This window comes from Tursiops truncatus, chromosome 17 (genome assembly GCF_011762595.2).
Source record: "Tursiops truncatus isolate mTurTru1 chromosome 17, mTurTru1.mat.Y, whole genome shotgun sequence".
Lineage (NCBI taxonomy): Eukaryota > Metazoa > Chordata > Mammalia > Artiodactyla > Delphinidae > Tursiops > Tursiops truncatus.
In genome coordinates, this window is record NC_047050.1 from 21815041 (window position 1) to 21833851 (window position 18811).

General features: G+C 37.9%; 1 protein-coding gene across 1 annotated transcript in view; it reads left to right on the forward strand.

Moving 5' to 3' along the window:
* Window positions 1–3982: 3982 nt before the first annotated feature.
* The window catches only part of PKIA (cAMP-dependent protein kinase inhibitor alpha), a 96023-nt gene continuing 81194 nt past the window's right edge, over window positions 3983–18811 (forward strand). The window contains exon 1 of the mRNA XM_033842958.2: window positions 3983–4141. The gene's annotated coding sequence lies outside the window, so the exon portion shown is untranslated. The remainder of the gene's footprint in view (window positions 4142–18811) is intronic.

The window sequence follows — 18811 nt, forward strand, 5'->3', positions numbered from 1 at the left end:
TTTCTCATCCTCCGTCAACCTTATATGGACTTTTACCTCCAACACTGATACCTAGCAAATCCTTCCACTAAATTATAAATTATTAACCATAAGGTTTAGCATGTTCTCTCTTCCAAGGTATTTAGAACTTTAAAGGAGAAAGAAGCCTGCCCAAGTGGGCAAAGCTAACACTTATCAAGCATGAGCTCCCAACATTTGCACCAGACAATTTCACATCATCTCATTATAAACTGACAGTAATCTTTGTGAGGTTGAGATCCTAACCTTTTTACTGTGGATCCCTTTGACAATATGGAGTAGCCCATTTAAATAGTCTTAAAATAACACTTTTAAATTCATAAAATAGAATACATAGAATCTCAAAAGGAACTAGTTACTATGTTTTAAATGCAGTCATTAGAATATTTTAAAAACCAAATTTGTGATATAGAAACGAATGGGTATTTAAACTCATTAAATAACAAGATATAACAGAGACTCTATTAACAACTATACTTAAAAATAGTGATGTTGGGGTGATGGGTTAACAATTCTGATACATGTGTACTGAAATTGAACAATTAAATAAATAGATGGTGGATGGTGGTAGCCACATTTCTCAATATTGAAGTATGAATTTACAGATAAACAAGAGGAGAAAGCTAAAATAATCTCAGCATTAACAGATTATAGTTGCAGACATCAGTATACACTCAGTTCAATATAGATATAGATACTTATATATAGAAATATTTACTGATATGTGTATATACATGGGTTAGTATACATATATATTTCTTTGTTCTCTCAGTTAAGAGAGCCTAATCAAATAATACCCCATTAGCAACAGCACATCTAGAGCCCAGATCTTTCTATTACTACTCTCCAATAAAAGGAGAGTTTCTATTACTACTCTCCAATAAAAGGAATCAGGGATCCTCAGAGAAATGACTGATTCTAGGACTGGGGCAGGAAATACACAAATTGAGCCTGGAGCATCTTGTGGTACCAGAAAGTCAGGAAGTGTTAAACACACACACAAACATGCATGCTAAACACATATACACACAGATACACACACACACACAAACTCACACACCCCAAAGGGAGTATGTCAAAGGAGCACAGGCACCAAAAGCAAAAGCTCCCAATGGCCAAAGCTGGAACAATTCAAACAACAAGATAAAGTAGTATTGGATTATAATGCAAGGGAAAAATAGATATCCATGAGTCTATACTGATATAAATAAATATCAATAATTGAATAAATTAATATTTAGGGGAAAATAGACAATTCTGTGCAGAAGAATTCCAAATACTTTATGTACATACTCTGTCCTCAAGGAGGTGGAGCATAACTCTCCACTCTTTGGGTTTGTGCTTCACATAGTGACTTCCTTCCAACAGGTGTAGTGTGGAAGGGGTGGAGGAGTAACTTTACAGTGGAGAAATCTGAGACACTACCTTAGCCAGGTTATCAAGGTCAACATCAACAGTCAAATCACGTTGACAGCATGTACCCTTGATCTGATGTTATAAAAAAGGCACTTTATCTGGTTGTCCTCCCAATAAACCATAATCCCAGTCTTACCATGAGAAAAGCATTGGACAGATTACATTAGTGAGGTATGCTACAAAACACTTGATCACTGCTCCTCAAAACTGTCAAGGTCAGGGCTTCCCTGGTGGCGCAGTGGTTGAGAGTCCACCTGCTGATGCAGGGGACACGGGTTCGAGCCCTGGCCTGGGAAGATCCCACATTCCAGGGAGCAACTAAGCCCATGTGCCACAACTACTGAGCTTGCGCTCTACAGCCCGTGAGCCACAACTACTGAGCCCATGTGCCGCAACTACGGAGACCCACGCACCTACAGCCTGTGCTCCACAATGAGAAAGGCCACTGCAATGAGAGGCCCGCGCACTGCAACGAAGAGTAACCCCCGCTCTCCACAACTAGAGTAAGCCCGCGCGCAGCAATGAACACCCAACACAGCCAAAAATAAATAAATAAAATAAATAAATTTAAAAAAAAACTGTCAAGGTTATCAAAAACAAGAAAAGCCTGAGAAACTACCACAGCCCAGAGGAGCCTAAGGGGGCTTGATAACTAAATGTAATGTGGTGTCCTGGATGGAAGCCTGAAATGGAATTAAGGACACTAGGCAAAAGCCAAGGAAATCTGAATAAAGTACAGACTTTGGTTAATATTATTGTATTAATATTGGCTCATTAATTGTAAAAAAGGTACCACACTAGTGTACGGTGTCAATAATAGAGGAAATTGGGAATGAGATATATAAGAACTCTGTATTATCCCCTTAATTTTTCTGTATATCTAAAACCATTCTAAAATATATATAGTCTATTAGATAAAACAAAAAAAGTAATGATGATTTGATTGTAACATCAGAGTAGTGATACTTTGAGGTATCTATAAAAACTGCCTTAGGAAATTGTCTGTGACATCTGCTGGTGATATAGTCACAGGTACGCCTAATATTATTGTGGTTTGTTGTCTGCATTTAGATTTAAAGGAAATGCTAAATACTAAATTCCAGTTAGAGGTTAGTGAAATTAAAGATATAATATTCCCATCCAGATTCCACATACACTTTGATACATATTAAGAATCCCCTGCTCTTTGGTGAGGTCTAATTTTATGAAAGTGAAACTCAGAGAGATGAGTTAGGTTGTTCCAGCTTTTAAAAAGCCCGCATTCTAGGGTCAAGAATTCTTACTGAGCCTTGTTGAAACTATTTGCTACACTACCTCCTAATTTTGGAACTGCTAAACAGAGAGTTGGGAACTCTTCCTAGATTAAAAGTACTGCCTTGGCCTTGTGCAATTATACTGTTTAGGTTGCTGGACAAATCCAAGGATAAAACTGGCCTGGACCTAGTGATGGGCAATTCCAAAAGCAAGCTGAATGTGAGAAGTTCACTCACAGAGAACCCTAGTGTCAAAGAGCCTCTCTACTTGGGAATGGCTCAACCCTGGTTCAGCTGTAAAGAGAGCACATCCTTGGCCTTTTTTCCCCCTTAAGTCCGGAAACTGATGATCTGGTCAGCTTAGGAGAGGGAGGGAGGGAGGAAGATGAGAGAGAGTGAGAAACCTGTTAATAGCCGGTGCCAATTTAAAGAGAGAAGGAAAGGGCTTATTATATACGTATATGCTAATATTATTCCTAAAGCCAATTCTGATAAATCCTTCGGGAAAGAAAGAGATGCAGCCATCTGTTAATGTGGCTTCAGCTTCTTTGTTTCCAAATGTTACAGCTGTCACCAGACCAGCCATTCCACTTGGGGTGGGGCCAGGGGGTTAGAGGGGGAACATCTGTCCACTAAGGACACCACTAAACAGCAACAAAATCTTGGGGCGACCCCTCTCTCTTTCCTCGAGTGCTTTCGCTAGCCGGTCCTACTTCCCCACTCCTTTGGGAGTTTCCTGTTCCATTACGTAGGCAAGAGGGCGAGAGGTCCCAGCTTTCATAATTGTGAGTGGTTTGGCTGGGTGTGTACGTGCGAGTAACTGTGTGTGTGTGTGTGTGCGTGTGTGTGTGCGCGCGTGTGTTGGGGGGAAGTGGAGCTTGCTACAAGGGGCTTAGAAAAACTAGTCGCCAATTTAAAATATTTTCGGAGTGTTTGAATGATATTTTAAAAGCTAATCCCACTCTCAAATTCAGCGAAATGAACAATACAGATAAGGAAGATGAAGAGGGTGGAAAACCCACACAGCGGAATGGAGCTGTCCATGCCGCGGGAGTGACAGGGGAGCGCTCAGAGGAAAGGAGCTCTGCAGAGAAAGTCACTCTGGCTCTTCTCTCTCGGTCCACCAGCCGGCGACGCTTCTTCTGTAAAAGCATTCCTAGAAAATAACCCTACAACCGGGAAGGGTAGCGATCATTGAGCGCAGTTTGCAGGAGCCGGTCCCCGCAGCCGGGAGAGGTCCCTCTCCCCCCGCGGCTGGCGCGGAATGTGGCGATCCGGCCCGGCGCGGGGGATGACTTCATGCGGCCGGAGCTCGGCGGCGGGAGCAGCTGCTGCAGCTGGCAGGTGGGGTGGGGGCCGGCCGAGCTGACCACGCACAGACCCGGCGCGGCGGCACTGCGGCCCCGGGGCAGCCGGCGCCGGGGACATGCGCTGATTCGATCCCTCCGGAGAAGGTAAGCAGCCCGGCTATTCTTAGCCTCGGCTACACTGCGCGGTGCTTCCTGCTTGGTTAGTAATGGGTTTTGTAATACAGAGGGAAGACGGGGAATATCCCTGCCGCCTTCTGCAATGGGAAAAGGAGCAACAACTGGAATTGAAATGTTAATCAGCCAAGTGCTCGAGATTATTGGAGGAGCGGTGTTACTGGGCAAACAAAGAAGGCGGTCAGCCTCTGTAATCTTAAAATAATCAACCATTGCTATGCCACACTCGCTTAGATATTGAAGAGGATTCAGAATGTAAAATAATTTGAGTTGCACTTTTACGTTGCTACGTTCAACCTTCGCTTGGTTAATTTCTGGTTTGCGAGCAGCAGGTTCTTGTCAGCAGCCTGGAGAAGTAATCGGAAATCTTCCCTCTCCTTTTGCCTTCCTCAGTCTTCTCCCTTTCCAGTTAGAATGGGTCTGCACGTTTCAACGTCAAACACCCACTTCAATACTGAACCTTTAGAAAGAATCTCAAATTAGAGGAGAAACTTACCTCCTGGAGTTCAGCAGCACTTGTCCCCACTTCTCCCTTCATTTACCATCTTCTCTTGTCAATCATTTCATTGATTTCTCCCCCCACCCCGGGGATGCTGTGCCCATTAACAAGCCAGCTCTTGTCAGCTCCTGTCCACCACCTCTGTTCCGTGACTGATTTTTCAAGGACCCAGAAAGGGCATTGCCTTATACCACGTTTGGACTATTATCTATGTCCTTCCCCAAAATGCATGGCATGAAAAATCCTTTAAGCCCAGTACCAACATGGTTTCCGATAACTCCCTTCATTGTAGTCACTGCAGCTACCAGATGGGTTTCGAGGACAGCAGAATCAGTTGGGGTGTGAGAAAGAGGGATATACCTACATATTTTGCTCCATGTGCATAAGAATAGGTGGAAGTAGAAATGCGAATGTCAGTCTATCCCGTTTTTCTGGAAGCTTTTTTAGTCCAGCTAGGTTGTGAGACACCTAGCTGGGTAGGGTATGGGGCAAGTCCTCCTGCAAAAGCAAGCAGTGTGTTTGTCCTAGGATTCCCCCAATAACCTCAAAAGAGTTTCCAGAGAGGCTTTTCCCACAGACAGTCAGAAAGTCAGGGGAGGTGGCCAAGGTAAACCTCAGGTTATTTGGGCATCCTCAAGTTAGTCTCCCCTTTTAGGGGTTCTGACCTAGGATTTCCCCACAAATGCCTTGCTGCTGAGCTCAAGTGCCCATTCTTGTTGCCCATCTAGGTATGTACAATTGAATGATATTCTGTGAAATGGTGAAGATTGCTATGGTGGGGATTGCAAATGTGCCACTTCACCAACAGAGAACAGTTGCAATAAGCCAGACTGTGTGGTGTCTGTGTGCCAATATTCCATTTAAAAAGAGATTTGTTATCTTTAAATCTGAAATTAAAGAGACAGTTTGACTCAAAAGGCCATGGGTTTTATTTTAACAAATCAAAATAGGAGATCAATGAAAAAGAGGGCCAGGGTTTATAGCTAACCTTCTCACCTTCTTTTTTAAATATTGCTTTTAGAACAAGATACTGGTTCTGAAAAATCATGTTACTTCTATTATATATCATTATTGTTTTTCTGATTACAAATTCTCTATTTATAAATACACTTTGGAAAGATTTGAGTTGGTTTCTTTGTCTCTATCTTCAGTATATGAGGCAGAAGGAGTGGAGGGGGGTGGGCAAATCCCTCTCCAAATGGCCCACTCAAAGAACTGTTCCCCGGACCATGCAAACCTCTGGACCAAGATTTTTTTGGCTTGCTGTTATTATTATCTTTAAATATGGTTTGGGTTTGAAATATTAAATTTTCAGTGTTGTAAAATTTTGACTCAGGCACACCAACTAGAAGAGAGAACAAAGAACAAGAATAGCAAAACTATTTTCCACCTTTCTTACCTAATTGTAAAATATTTAATTATATGAATAATTATTCTGAATAAGAAGTGAAAAACATATTAAAATAATAATTCATTTTTAAGAAAGTAGCCCAAGGTTTATGAAATACAGGTTAGTGCAATTGATCTTAAGTACAGTAAAAATTTCTGTAATTTTAAAAGGTGTTTTTATGTTGAGTATTAGTACATGAAAATATGCTAATGATGGTTAGAAATTGAAATGTCTGTTACTTGGTTTCTGAAGAAACGGAATTCTTTGGCAAGAAATGGGTCAGGATTAGGGGACTGGAGCCGCCAAAGCTGGCATCATACCTGCCAGTGATTTTATAGGTGAGATGAATGCATTAAGTTATGGATTAGGGTTGGAGAAACCTTCTGGGGAAGAAAGAAAACAAGATAGAAAATATAATTTGTTATTTTAGTGCAACTAAGATAATTAAATTTAAGGTATTTCTGAATTTGGACTTCGTTTTATTTAAACAATTTCTGAGGAAAGTTTCTAAATTCAAAGCCCTAGGTAGAAATAGTTGTATGATTTCCTAACTGAAACTGATTTTTGACTGTATTTCCTTTTTTAAAAACGTTTCCCAGAGAAAGGAAAAATTAATTGCCCCGTGTTAAGGAGGAGTAATACCAAATAGAAGGATGTACGCTCTTAGATGCTAAATGAACTGTAGGAACTATTTTGTAGATTTGACAAAATAGAATTGAAATCTATCTGTTGCTTTCCAATCACGTAAAAAAAAAACATTTAGTCTGGTGGGTGGACAGTGTTATCAGTCATTTAAGACTTGAGTACCGATTTAGGATTCAAAGTTGCCCTCTCCTTACAAAAGGCATTTTCTGGTGCTGCATTACTGCCATTAGCTACAATTGAAACAGACTTATCCTGAGATTTTGAAAAACAGAAAAAGAAATAGTAGGATTAATAAGGTTTTGCCTCCACTGAGAATGGGTAGAAAAAGTGCTGTTTTGAAAGTTATCAATGGCCTCTTAATTGCCAGATTTCTGCGCTGTTTCAACCTGTTCTTTCGGTCTTTATTTTTAAGTTCTCTTCTAAGTTCTTTTTTTAAAATTTTACTGCTTAGTGTTTTATTCACTAAAATAGCATTTTTAATTGAAGTATAGTTGATGTGTAATATTATATAAGTTACAGGTGTAAAATATAGTGACACAATTTTTAAAGGTTATAGTCATATACTCCATTTATAGTTATTATAAAATATTGGCTATATTTTCTGTGCTATGCAATATATCCTTATAGCTCATTTTATAATAATAGTTTGTACCTCCTAATCTCCTATCCCCATATTTTTCTTTTTTTAAATTAAATACTTGTGTTCAAAAGTACTATTAATAAATAATATATAAAGAGATATCTCTTTATCTAGTTTCTCACTAATCCCCTTAAATTGCCTCATGACCAGCCTAGAACAAGTGATATTTATTTGTAGTTTGTGCCTCATGATATCACGACTATATGTCTTCATTTGTTCCTTTCACTCACCCTGCTACACGTTGAAACCTTGCTCACATCATACACTGCCTCTTCCATGAACCCTTCCCCATACCCACCTTCTTTCTCATTTCAGATGTGTTTCTCCCTTGTCTAAATTCCTATGGCACTTTCTGTTTTGGTATGTCCTTTAGTTTGAACATGATTTGCTGTTCTAAAATAACCCTAGAGAGCAGAGTCTTTGACTAACAACTTTTTATTACCTGCAACTCATAATACAGTGCCTAGCTATGTATATTTAAAGTAGATGTTCAGCAATTTGATTTTAGTGAAGAAATTAGCTATTATTTTCCAGGGGTGTATACCCACCTACTCTAATATCCAAGTTAGGCTCTAAATAATGTGTGCAAGTACATTTTAGTTTAAAATCCCTATATAATAATATAGTGAAAGTACATTCAAACAGTTATATTCAACAGAAGTTATTGTGAGCTTACATGCCCTTAAGTGGATATTGGCTCATCCGCATCAAACAGCATAGTAAGCATTACAAAACAAAACTTTAAAGAAGACATTGTACCAGCTTTCAGTATGCTTTCATTCTACTGAAAATAAGTAAGCAGGGGAAGATGTCTTGCATAAATAAGTACTAGTTTTAAAGCACTCTGCGAGGTACTTTCATCTATGGTATATAATTTCATCCTTCTACTATATGCTAATTTTACACTGAGACTCAGATATCTTACCTAAATGGCAGAGATTCTTTCCACATTAACATGCTGTTCTTTGAAGTGTTAACGAGTGAAGGAAAACTATAAAAACATAATCAGAGTAGTTTAAAATTGTTTTGTGAAAAAGCTTTCCAGTGCTTTTTAAACTTTTGGGTCATAACATCCCCTTTAATAATTCAATAAAGGCTATGCATCCACTCCCCAAGTACATACACAACACACACACATAGAATTTTGCCTGTAATTGCAGGTGATTACGGACCTAATAAAGCCCTCCTTTGCAAATGCTTTAAGGACATCTACACTGGGCACAGTTTTTCTTTTTCCTTGTTCTATGCTTAATATTTATTTTTGTACCTATTAAAATTAAACAAATTGTTATGTTATAGATTGAGATATAAACCTAAGCAGCTTCGTACTTTACAACTTTACTTTTTGCATTTTTGTATTCTGTCCTTCTCTCTCACACAAACATAGAAATTTATATAAATGAGATCAAATAATACTTTTTTGTGAAGAGAATGCTTAGAATTTATTCTTAATGATTTTTCTATATATCACACGTCAGTGTTAGTTATAGTCATCGTGTTGTACATTATGTCCATAGTATGTATTTATCTTACAATTGGAAGCTTGTACCTTTGACCATCTTCCTCCAATTTCCCCTCCGCTGACCCTCTGTCTCCTGTAACCACAGGTCTGATCTCTTTTTCTATGATTGTTTTCTCTTTTTTTTAGGTTCCACATATAAGTGAGATCATATAGTTTTGTCTTTCTTTCTCTGACTTATTTAACTTAGCATAAAGCCTTCAAGGTCCATTTCTGTTGTCTCAAATGGTAGCATTTCTTTGTTTTCTTATAGATGAATAATATTTCAGTGTGTGTGTGTACATACATATGATATGTATATATCTATAAATATATAAAACAACCTCTTTACCCATTTGTCCATCAATGGGCACTTAGGTTGTTTCCATGTCTTGGCTATTATAAATAATGCTGCTATGAACATGGGGGTGCAGATATCTTTTTGAGTTAGTGTTTTCATTTTCTTTGGGTATATTCCCAGAATTGGAGTTGCTAGATATATGTAGTTCTAGTCTTAATCTTTGAGGATCCTCCATACTGTTTTCCATACTGGCTTTACCAATTTACAATCCCACCAACAGCACAAGGGTTCCTTTTTCTCCACTGACTGTTGGAGAACAGGATGACTATTCTAACAGGTGTGAGGTAATATCTCAGTGTGGTTTTAATGGGCATTTCCCTGATGACTAGTGGTATTGAGCATCTTTTCATGTACCTGTTGGCTTTTTGTGTGTCTTCTTTGGAGAAATGTCTATTCAGGTCCTTTGCTCATTTTTTAATTGGGTAATTTTTTTTTTTGCTATTTATTTGTATGAATTTTTAATTTATTTTGGACATTAACCCTTATCAGATATATGGTTTACAAATATTTTTTTCCCATTCTATAGTTTGTCTTTTCAATCACTTTGTTGGTTTTTTTTTGGTTTTTGTTTTTCTTTGCTGTGCAGAAGCTTTTTAGTTTGATGTAGTTCCATTTGTTTATTTTTTATTTTGTCGTTTGTGTTTTCAGTGTCATATCCAAAAAGTCATTACCAAACCCATGTAATGAGCTTTATTCCTATGTTTTCTTCTGGCAGTTGCATAGTTTCAGGTCTTACATTTGAGTCTTTAATCCAATTCAAGTTAGTTTTGTGAGTGGTATAAGATATTGGTCCAATTTCATTCTTTTACATGTGAATATCCAATTATCCCAGGGTTCCCTTGTATGTAACTTCTCTCTTTTCTCTTGCTGGTCTTAAAATTCTTTCTTTGTTTTTGACTTTTGACGATTTAATTGCAATGTGTCTCAGTGTAGCCCTATTTGAGTTCAACCTATTTGGGCTTGATTGGGCTTCACGGATCTGGATGTCCATTTCTCATCCTAGGTTTGGGAAGGTTTCATCCATTATTGCTTTAAATATACTTTTTTCCCCTTTCTCTCTCTCTTTTCTTCTTCTGGAATTCCCATAACATGAACATTGTTTAGTTTATTGTGTCCCATAATTTCCATAGGCTTTCTTCACTCTTTTTATTCTTTTCCTTTTTGTTCCTTTCACTGGGTAATTTCTAATGTCCTGTCCTCCAGTTTGCTGATTCTTTCTTCTGCATGGTCGAATCCACCTTTGAAACTTTCTATTGAATTCTTCAGTTCAGTTATTGTATTTTTAAAATCTAGTGTTCCTGTTTTTTTGATGTTGCTATTTCCTTGTCAAACTTCTTGTCTTGTTCATGCATTGTTTTCCTAATTTCACTTAGTTGTCTGTGCTTTCTTGTAGTTCACTGAACTTCCTTAGGAGGATTATTCTGAATTCTTTGACAGTTCACAGATCTTCATTTTTTTAAGGTCAGTTATTGGAGTTTTATGACTTTCCTTTGGTGGTGTCATATTTGCCTAATTTTTGTGATCCTTGATTCCTTACATTGGTATCCGCATATTTGAGTAATTGGGCTCTTCCTCCAGACTTTACTGGGTATTATATTCAGTAGTAGTAGTAGATAGGGCTAGGAATTAGTTTCGTGGCAGAGAATCAGAGCCTGTATAGGACCTGGCTCTGGACAGGACCCAGAGCCTGTATAGTTCATTGTTTGGGAACCCAAATCAGGCCAGAGTGTGCACTTAATTCCCTGGTCAGGTGAGGACACTGGTTTTGCCCTGCAGATGGGGGAGGCCACAGGCTGTGCTGTCTGTTCAAGTGCCACTGTATCTAGGGCTGTTTAATGGCTGTACAGCTTCCCATGCTCTCTGGTTAGGTTCCCCAGTTGGACATGCTGAAGGCTGTATTCAGTGATGAGTAGGGCTATGAATTAGATTTCCTGCCTGGGTGCAGCAGGAGAAGCAGCTCTAAAGCCAGTAAAGCTCTTTGTTGTCTTAACTCAAGCTGATCCACACCCCACGTTCTGTGTCTGAACAAGGCCACTGGCTTTGCTTTGCAGACTATCAGCTCTGCCTACCCTTCTCTAGGCTTGAGCACTGCTGGGCCGCACAGTTTCTAGGAGTTGTCACCAATCCTTCTAGTCAGATGGGCCACAGCACATCCACAGCAGATGGGATGGGGCTAGTCCCAGTTCCTTTGCCTGGGTGGGATGAGGATGGGCCACTGCAGGCTACTCTTAATTTCTCAAACAGGCTCCCCAGTTGGGAGGAGCTGGGAGCTACTCTCAGCCTTGGATATGAATTAATCTCCCTGCCTGTGCATGATACAGGATCCCTCCACACCTGGTACTGGCTCTTTTTTGTACCAGAGCCAGTGATGAGCTCTGGCTGCCTGCCTCTTGGCTGGAGCGGCTGGAGCACGACTGGGCCAAATAGCTTCCAGGATTTATTGCCAGCCCTTTTGGTCAGATGGCCAGAAGACACTCTCCACAGTGGGTGGGCTGTGACTCTGTTCTTTCCCTGTGTATGGGCAAACCAGGCTCAAGGGCCAGATGCGTATCAGGTGGATCTGTACCCTGCTGAGTTCCCTGGTTGTAGTGCCCCACCAACCTGGCTCTGTAGATAAGCAAAGATGCCAGTTGTGATCACTACTTGGGCACTGCAAGTATGAATTCCACCTGTCACAATCCATGTGCTGGCTGTTGCATGCCCCTTCCCCCTTCATCACAGTCCAACTTTTAGTGGTCAAACCCTGCAGATTCCCCTGCAATCCCAGTGGAGCAGATTAGAGCAGTGGCTCCCACAAAGCAACCCCAATGCTAGTGGTGGTGCTTGCTGTCCCCCAGTTCTCTTCTCCTACTGGAGGAACCAGAGGTTCATGGGGGACCTCACCCATGGTGCTCCACTGGCCTGGGGGAGGGGCAATGTGGTCAACGTGTAGCTCCTTCTCTCACCCTTCTAATGCAGTCTGTCTTGGTCTCTGTAGTGCACGGGGGTGCTTCAGCCTCACCTCCATGTTCTAGGATCCTCTCAAATAGTGTCCTGTTTCCAAATAATTGTTAGTTGTTCCTCCTCGGGGGAGCGCGGAGCCAGGAATGACCTTGGTGATGTCACCCCACTCTGTGCTTACTTTGACAATATGTGTGTCCTTTATAGCCCAGACATTTCTGGTACTTGAAATGAGGTTGTCCTTTTATTGTTCTCCCTGCTTTAGGACCTAAAATGGGAGCTCTTCATTAGCACTGGCACAAAGGCTGCTGAGATGACTAGGAAGCAAGTGCCAAGGAGAAGAGTGAATCAAAGAATCTTGATTCATTGATTTCCTTGATTCAAGGAATCCCAGAAGGAGCTCTAAACGTTACACATTCCAAATGATTTATTCAGGTTTTTCCAATCAAAACCATTTTTACAAAAAAGAAACAGTTCTCAGACTTAGAGTACTATACTGCCAAGTATGTAGAAGAACATTGCCAGCAGTTGAGTGGTGTGGTCTACTTTGAAATATATTCAGTTTTCTTAGGATGGACATATGTCTACTTCAAAGTTACTATTTCTTTCTAGTAATGCTGTCTACAGTAATATATTTGCTTTTGCCAAGTTAAGAAAACAATGACATCCCTCCCAGGTTCTAAAACAATTACCAGCATAAAAATACATTAAATTTTTTAGCTGATACTTAAGGAAACCAGTACTAGCTAGCATTCCTACTGATGCTAGTATTCAAAGAGAGGCATGACAAAACCATTAATCTAGAAAAAACCAGGTTGGAAAGATGGAGAGAAAGAACTCAAGATGACTACTTAAGCTGTTGCTTTCTTTACATGTCCCCAAATATGATAATAACCATATAAGCTCCTAAAATAAGTGCAATTTTATGCAAACTTCATAATACGCCTAGTATGAGGTAAATTTTTACTTTATTTTATAGTATATTTTTATTTTGGTAAAATGTCCCATAATGTAAAATTTACCATTTTAACCATTTTTAAGTGTATCATTTATTGGTATTAAGTACATTCACAATGTTGAGCAACCATTACCATTATCCATTTTAAGACCTTTCTTATTATCCCAAACAGAAACTGTACTCACTAAACAATAACCCCTTATTTCTCCCCTCCCCTTAGCCTCTGGTTAACTCTATTCTATTTTCTGGGTTTATAATTTACCTATTCTAACTACCTCATATAAGTGGAATCATACAATATTTGTCCTTTTGTGTCTGGTTTCTTTCACTTAACATAAAGTTTTCAAAGTCCATCCATGTTATAGCATGTATCAGCATTTCATTCCTTTTTAAAGGCATACAATGTATAGTGATTTTTAGTTGCAAAACACTTTTAGTACATTGTGTTTCTATTATATTAATGATATCTAGCATATATCACTACCATATTACCTTTAGTAGATGCCCAGTAATGTGTACTATGAGTGAGCCATAATTTCAATTCAGCCAAAACCCACTGATAAACATTTATTAAGTTCCAAACAGTTTTATGATTTCAAGAAATGTGGTAATGGACATAGAGGTTCATGTCTTTATGTGCTGGAGCTTTTACTTTTGACGGAAGAATTCTTGGAGTGGCATGGAATGGTATTGTTGGGTCAGAGACTATGCAGAAACATTTATAATTTGAATACATACATTGACTATAAAAACCATAAACTTCTTCAACAGATAGTATTCCTGTATTTTATGTAACCATTTATAACTATCTTAAAAATGAATGCAAGTAATATAAGGGAATCTATTTAATGTGATTTGAGCAAGGAAACATTCTCACTTTTTTCATTTCTAGTTCATGGAAGAAAATTCCTATACACAAGTATTGAAATATTTCAAGTCTCTGGATCACACATTTCATCATTTCAAAAATATTACAGAGTACATCACGGATGTCAGTCAAGTCTTGTAACAACAGTGTAGAAAACTAGTAACATTTATAGCTAGTTTTTTTTAAGCTTCAGCAGTGGATCATTTCTATCCAGCCTAATCTGAAATTTTAATTAGATTAATTTTTAAAATAAAAAAGATTAATTTTTAATCTAAAACTATTTTAGTTCATATTTATGTACCTGCATTATGATAAATATTTTATTTTGTTGTTTTTTTTAATCTTAGTTTCTCTTTAGAGTATGTTTTAAAATTTATTTTGAAACAGAATAATTAAAGCCCAAAGATGAGAATGTCTCATTTAAGCTAAACTAAAGAAAGTTGGAATAGCTGAAGTATGAACACAATTGGCAAAACTTTTCACTACCCTCCTTAGAAGAAGACTGTTTTGATTTGCATGGTCCAAGAAAGGAGAAACAGATAACTTGCTGGGGATTGCAACCTGCTTTACTTAAGTTAGACATTAACAGGCTAAAAGGGCAAGGATGAAGCAACATGTTTATAACATAGTTTTGAAAAGCTACTTAAAGGTGAAGGGTTGCAATAACACAGACAGACACACCCTAGACCTTTCACAACAATATTTTAAGGTATGCCTTTTCTTTGGTTGATAGGGATGGAGGGACCTATTAATAAACATTTCTCCTATTTACTTTTGTCTTTATTGCTGTCTAATCAAACCCTCATTAAAAAACAGACATAAAACAAATAAGCATTCTGACTTTTGCCTGAATAAGCAGCAACAAGCTCACATCTTAAACAATGGACTGCAATGGCTATGAGACTGAGGATCCTTGGTCATTGCAACAGTAGCAGCAGCACAACCTGCTTTGTTCCTTCTGTTGTATACCGCAGAATCTGAGTAAATAGAGAGAAGTCAATGATACCTTTAGTGCCATTTCTTACACTCCTCTCCATGATCTTTCACACTCAGGTTCTCTGGTAATCTCAATGTAGTGAAAAACAACCAGGATGCTAATACCCTCTATCCATTGACAAAACTTAATGCTTCTGAGACTTGCAGAAATAATGTTGAATCTGAATTGGTGGTACCCAATAGAGTCACTAAGAATAATCCGTCAGACTCACCAAATCCAAATTCAGATTTAAAGGCCATCAAATTTTAAAGATTACAAAGATTTTAAGATTTCAATATTTGTTATATATGGTCATATGTAAAAATTTAGAAAAGTAAAATTATATGTATAGGTTTTTAATTATAAGCTATATTCACTGGAGAATTAATGCATTTTTAAAAGGATTCATTCTGAAAAGATTACATTAGCACTTTTTTTAAACCACTACCCTCAAAAATAAATTGTGACAAATCATTGTTCATCCAAGTTTATCTCTCATCTCAAGGAAGTGAGTTGTTCTTGGGGAAATTGCTTTCATCTAATTTGTGCTTTCCTGCAGTGGATCAAGCTGAAATGAAATGGGGCTGACATTCTTAACTATTATTACGCGCCCACATTTACCAGAATTACCTAATGATCAGTACCGAAGTGTTTTATAATAAATAAATATGTATGTACTGAGTTGAGAAATGGCTGGTGATCCTGTAGAAGAGATATCTAGATTATATTTCTTACATCATCTCCATATTAGAAAGCAATCCAGGATTGCAAAGCAAGGCATGAGACAGTAGCATTTGGTGTATTTTATAAATGTTTAGATTTCTAGGGAGCTTATTGGTATCATATATTATGGTAAGCACACAAATGTAAACTGTTACTTTAAAATAGTAAAATATCAAGAACATAAAAATTTCTGCAACTTAAATGGTCAGTTTGGTATTTGGCTTTATTATAGGCATTTGCAAGATATTTATTAAACAACCAAATGAACCAATACCATTTAATTTTGAAAACTGCCTTCCTAATACAAAAGAATTGGTATTCTACACAAGTTCCTTGTGATTATTTTTGTAGGTGTGGTGGGAATGAATTATGGATGGCACTACCCTTTCTTGTCTGAGGTTTTGGTAAGGTGGAAATTAGAGGTGACGGACCTTAAAATTTGAGCAGTTCAAGACACTCAACCAGTAAGTCAGAAAGAGAAAGACAAATACCGTATGCTAACACATATATATGGAATCTAAGAAAAAAAAAATGTCATGACGAACCTAGGGGTAAGACGGGAATAAAGACCTATTAGAGAATGGACTTGAGGATATGGGGAGGGGGAAGGGTAAGCTGGGACAAAGTGAGAGAATGGCATGGACATATATACACTACCAAATGTAAAATAGCTAGTGGGAAGCAGCCGCACAGCACAGGGAGATCAGCTCGGTGCTTTGTGACCAACTAGAGGGGTGGGATAGGGAGGGTGGGAAGGAGGGAGACGCAAGAGGGAAGAGATATGGGAACATATGTATATGTATAACTGATTCACTTTGTTATAAAGCAGAACCTAACACACTGTTTTAACTAAATAATAAATAAATAAATAAATAAATAAAATAAAAAAGAAATTTTGGCAATTAAAAAAAAAAAAAGACACTCACCAAGCACAGTCCATTTACCCAGGACAAGAAAACATATGACATTACTCTTCTTTTTTCAACCACAATGCATTTGAACCTTTAGAAAATTGAAAATGCAAGATACAGATTTTATTTATTTTTTAAAGTAATTTATTTATTTATTTATTTCTGGCGGCATTCGTTCTTTGTTGCTGTGCATGGGCTTTGTCTAGTTGCAGGGAGCGGGGGCTACTGTTCGTTGTGGCGTGCGGGCTTCTCATTGCAGTGGCTTCTCTTTTTTGCAGAGCACGGGCTCTAGGGCATGCCGGCTTCAGTTGTTGCGGCACAGGGGCTCAGTAGTTGTGGCTCACGGGCTGTAGAGCGCAGGCTCAGTAGTTGTGGCACATGGGCTTAGTTGTTTTGCGGCATGTGGGATCTTCCCAGACCAGGGTTCAAACTCGTGTCTCCTGCATTGGCAGGCGGATTCTTAACCACTGCACCACCAGGGAAGCCCAAGATACAGATTTTAATAAGAAAATATTAGTCAACAGTTCTTTTATCTCTATGTCTTTTTCTATCTCATTGATTGTGAAGAATACAATCATAGAGAAAGCAAACTCTACATCAGTTGAAAATTTTTTCCACCTGCATGCATGTTATAGTGGATGTGTAACATCTTCACACGGTTTGTGAAATCACTATTTCACCACAAAAATTAAATATGACACTAAAATGATCTGACACTAATTAGTCCATTGAATAAGGGGAGGAGGATTGGCATCTTGGTCATCGTTTAGAAGAAAAAATAATCATTAACCTGTTAGACAAAATACTTGTCTTTAAATTATCCCTTAATAAATATAATAGAAAATTAAATAAAATGGCAGTACAGTGTTATGAAAGGAAAGCAATTGGGTTGATCTCAAAATGAGTGAATACAAAAATCAATGTTTTTTGTTTAGTTTGTTAATAAGTTTATTCTTAGAGCTCTCAGGCAGCTAGCTTTTGGTCATTTTTAAGATCAATCAAAAAGTTCTAAACATTATTTTTAAGGTATGCAGATCACTAGGCCCTCCTCCCCTCCTTTCTCTCTTTCTTTTAATTTTTAAATTTATTTTGGGGAGTTTTGGCTACCATTTATGTTCTAATCATGTTTTTCAGGATGTGAATTTGAACTTTGAACCTTACCTAGTTTGAATCCTACCTCTATTGTTTTCTATCTCTATGACTTAGGGTAAGTTACTTAACCACTGTGAATTGTTTCTGGATATTTAAAACAGGAAAATCACAGGGTTGTTGCGAAGATGAAAGAAGATAACATAAAAGGGAACTTACTGCAGTGTTTGAGACATAGTAAGGGTTAGTAAATATTTCCAATTTTTATCTTTCTAATTCTCGTGAGCAGTTTACAATGAGATCTCATTACCACAGATTTTCCCTAAAATTATGAACCTTTTCCTACACCTCTCCATTTTAAACCAAACCTTGAAATGACTGAACCTCAGAGGAAGACGTCTCAATACAGATAATCCCAGTAGCAGGAGAGGTTGAAGCTACCACAATGCGAAGTTGTCAGGCTCTGATCTGGCAGTAGCTGTGGGAATTAGTCTTAGCTTCTATTTTTAACTCTGCAAGGAGTTGATTGGATGACCTGGGAAAACTCAGTTGGCATCTTATTTTCTTTCTGAATTGTACCATTTGTCTAATCACTCTTTTCACTGACTCATTATCAGAAATGATATAAAGGTTGTTGAATAAGGGTGTTGATTTCAGAAGTAATGTTATAGAAAATGGGAATTGTTCCCTTTCTTAAAAGCAGTAGTTGACAATTTTATTTTATTTTTTTCTGATACAGTGTTGAAGTTCCTGGGAGAGGGCAACTTTAATTTATAAAGAGTTGTTAACATTCACTTCCTCTAACAAAAGCCTTTAAAGGTAATACTACTAATTATCTGCCTTGTACCCCAATCTTTTTTTTTTAATATGTAACTGTTGAAGTTTTTTAATGTTAATCAATATCATTAAGTTGTCCAAAAAGGAAAATTAATCTGTTACTCCATTGTACATCATACACAAAGGAATCTTCTTGGTATATATCTTTCTATTTTACTGAATCTCAATGAATTTAGAGAGTACATGTAAGAATTTTAATATTCAGAGTCTTATTCATAAATGTGCACTACTGAGTAGATACAATCACTAGCAACACCTTTAAACTGAAATCAAAAATAGAGCCTCAATTAACGTGAAAACTTTAG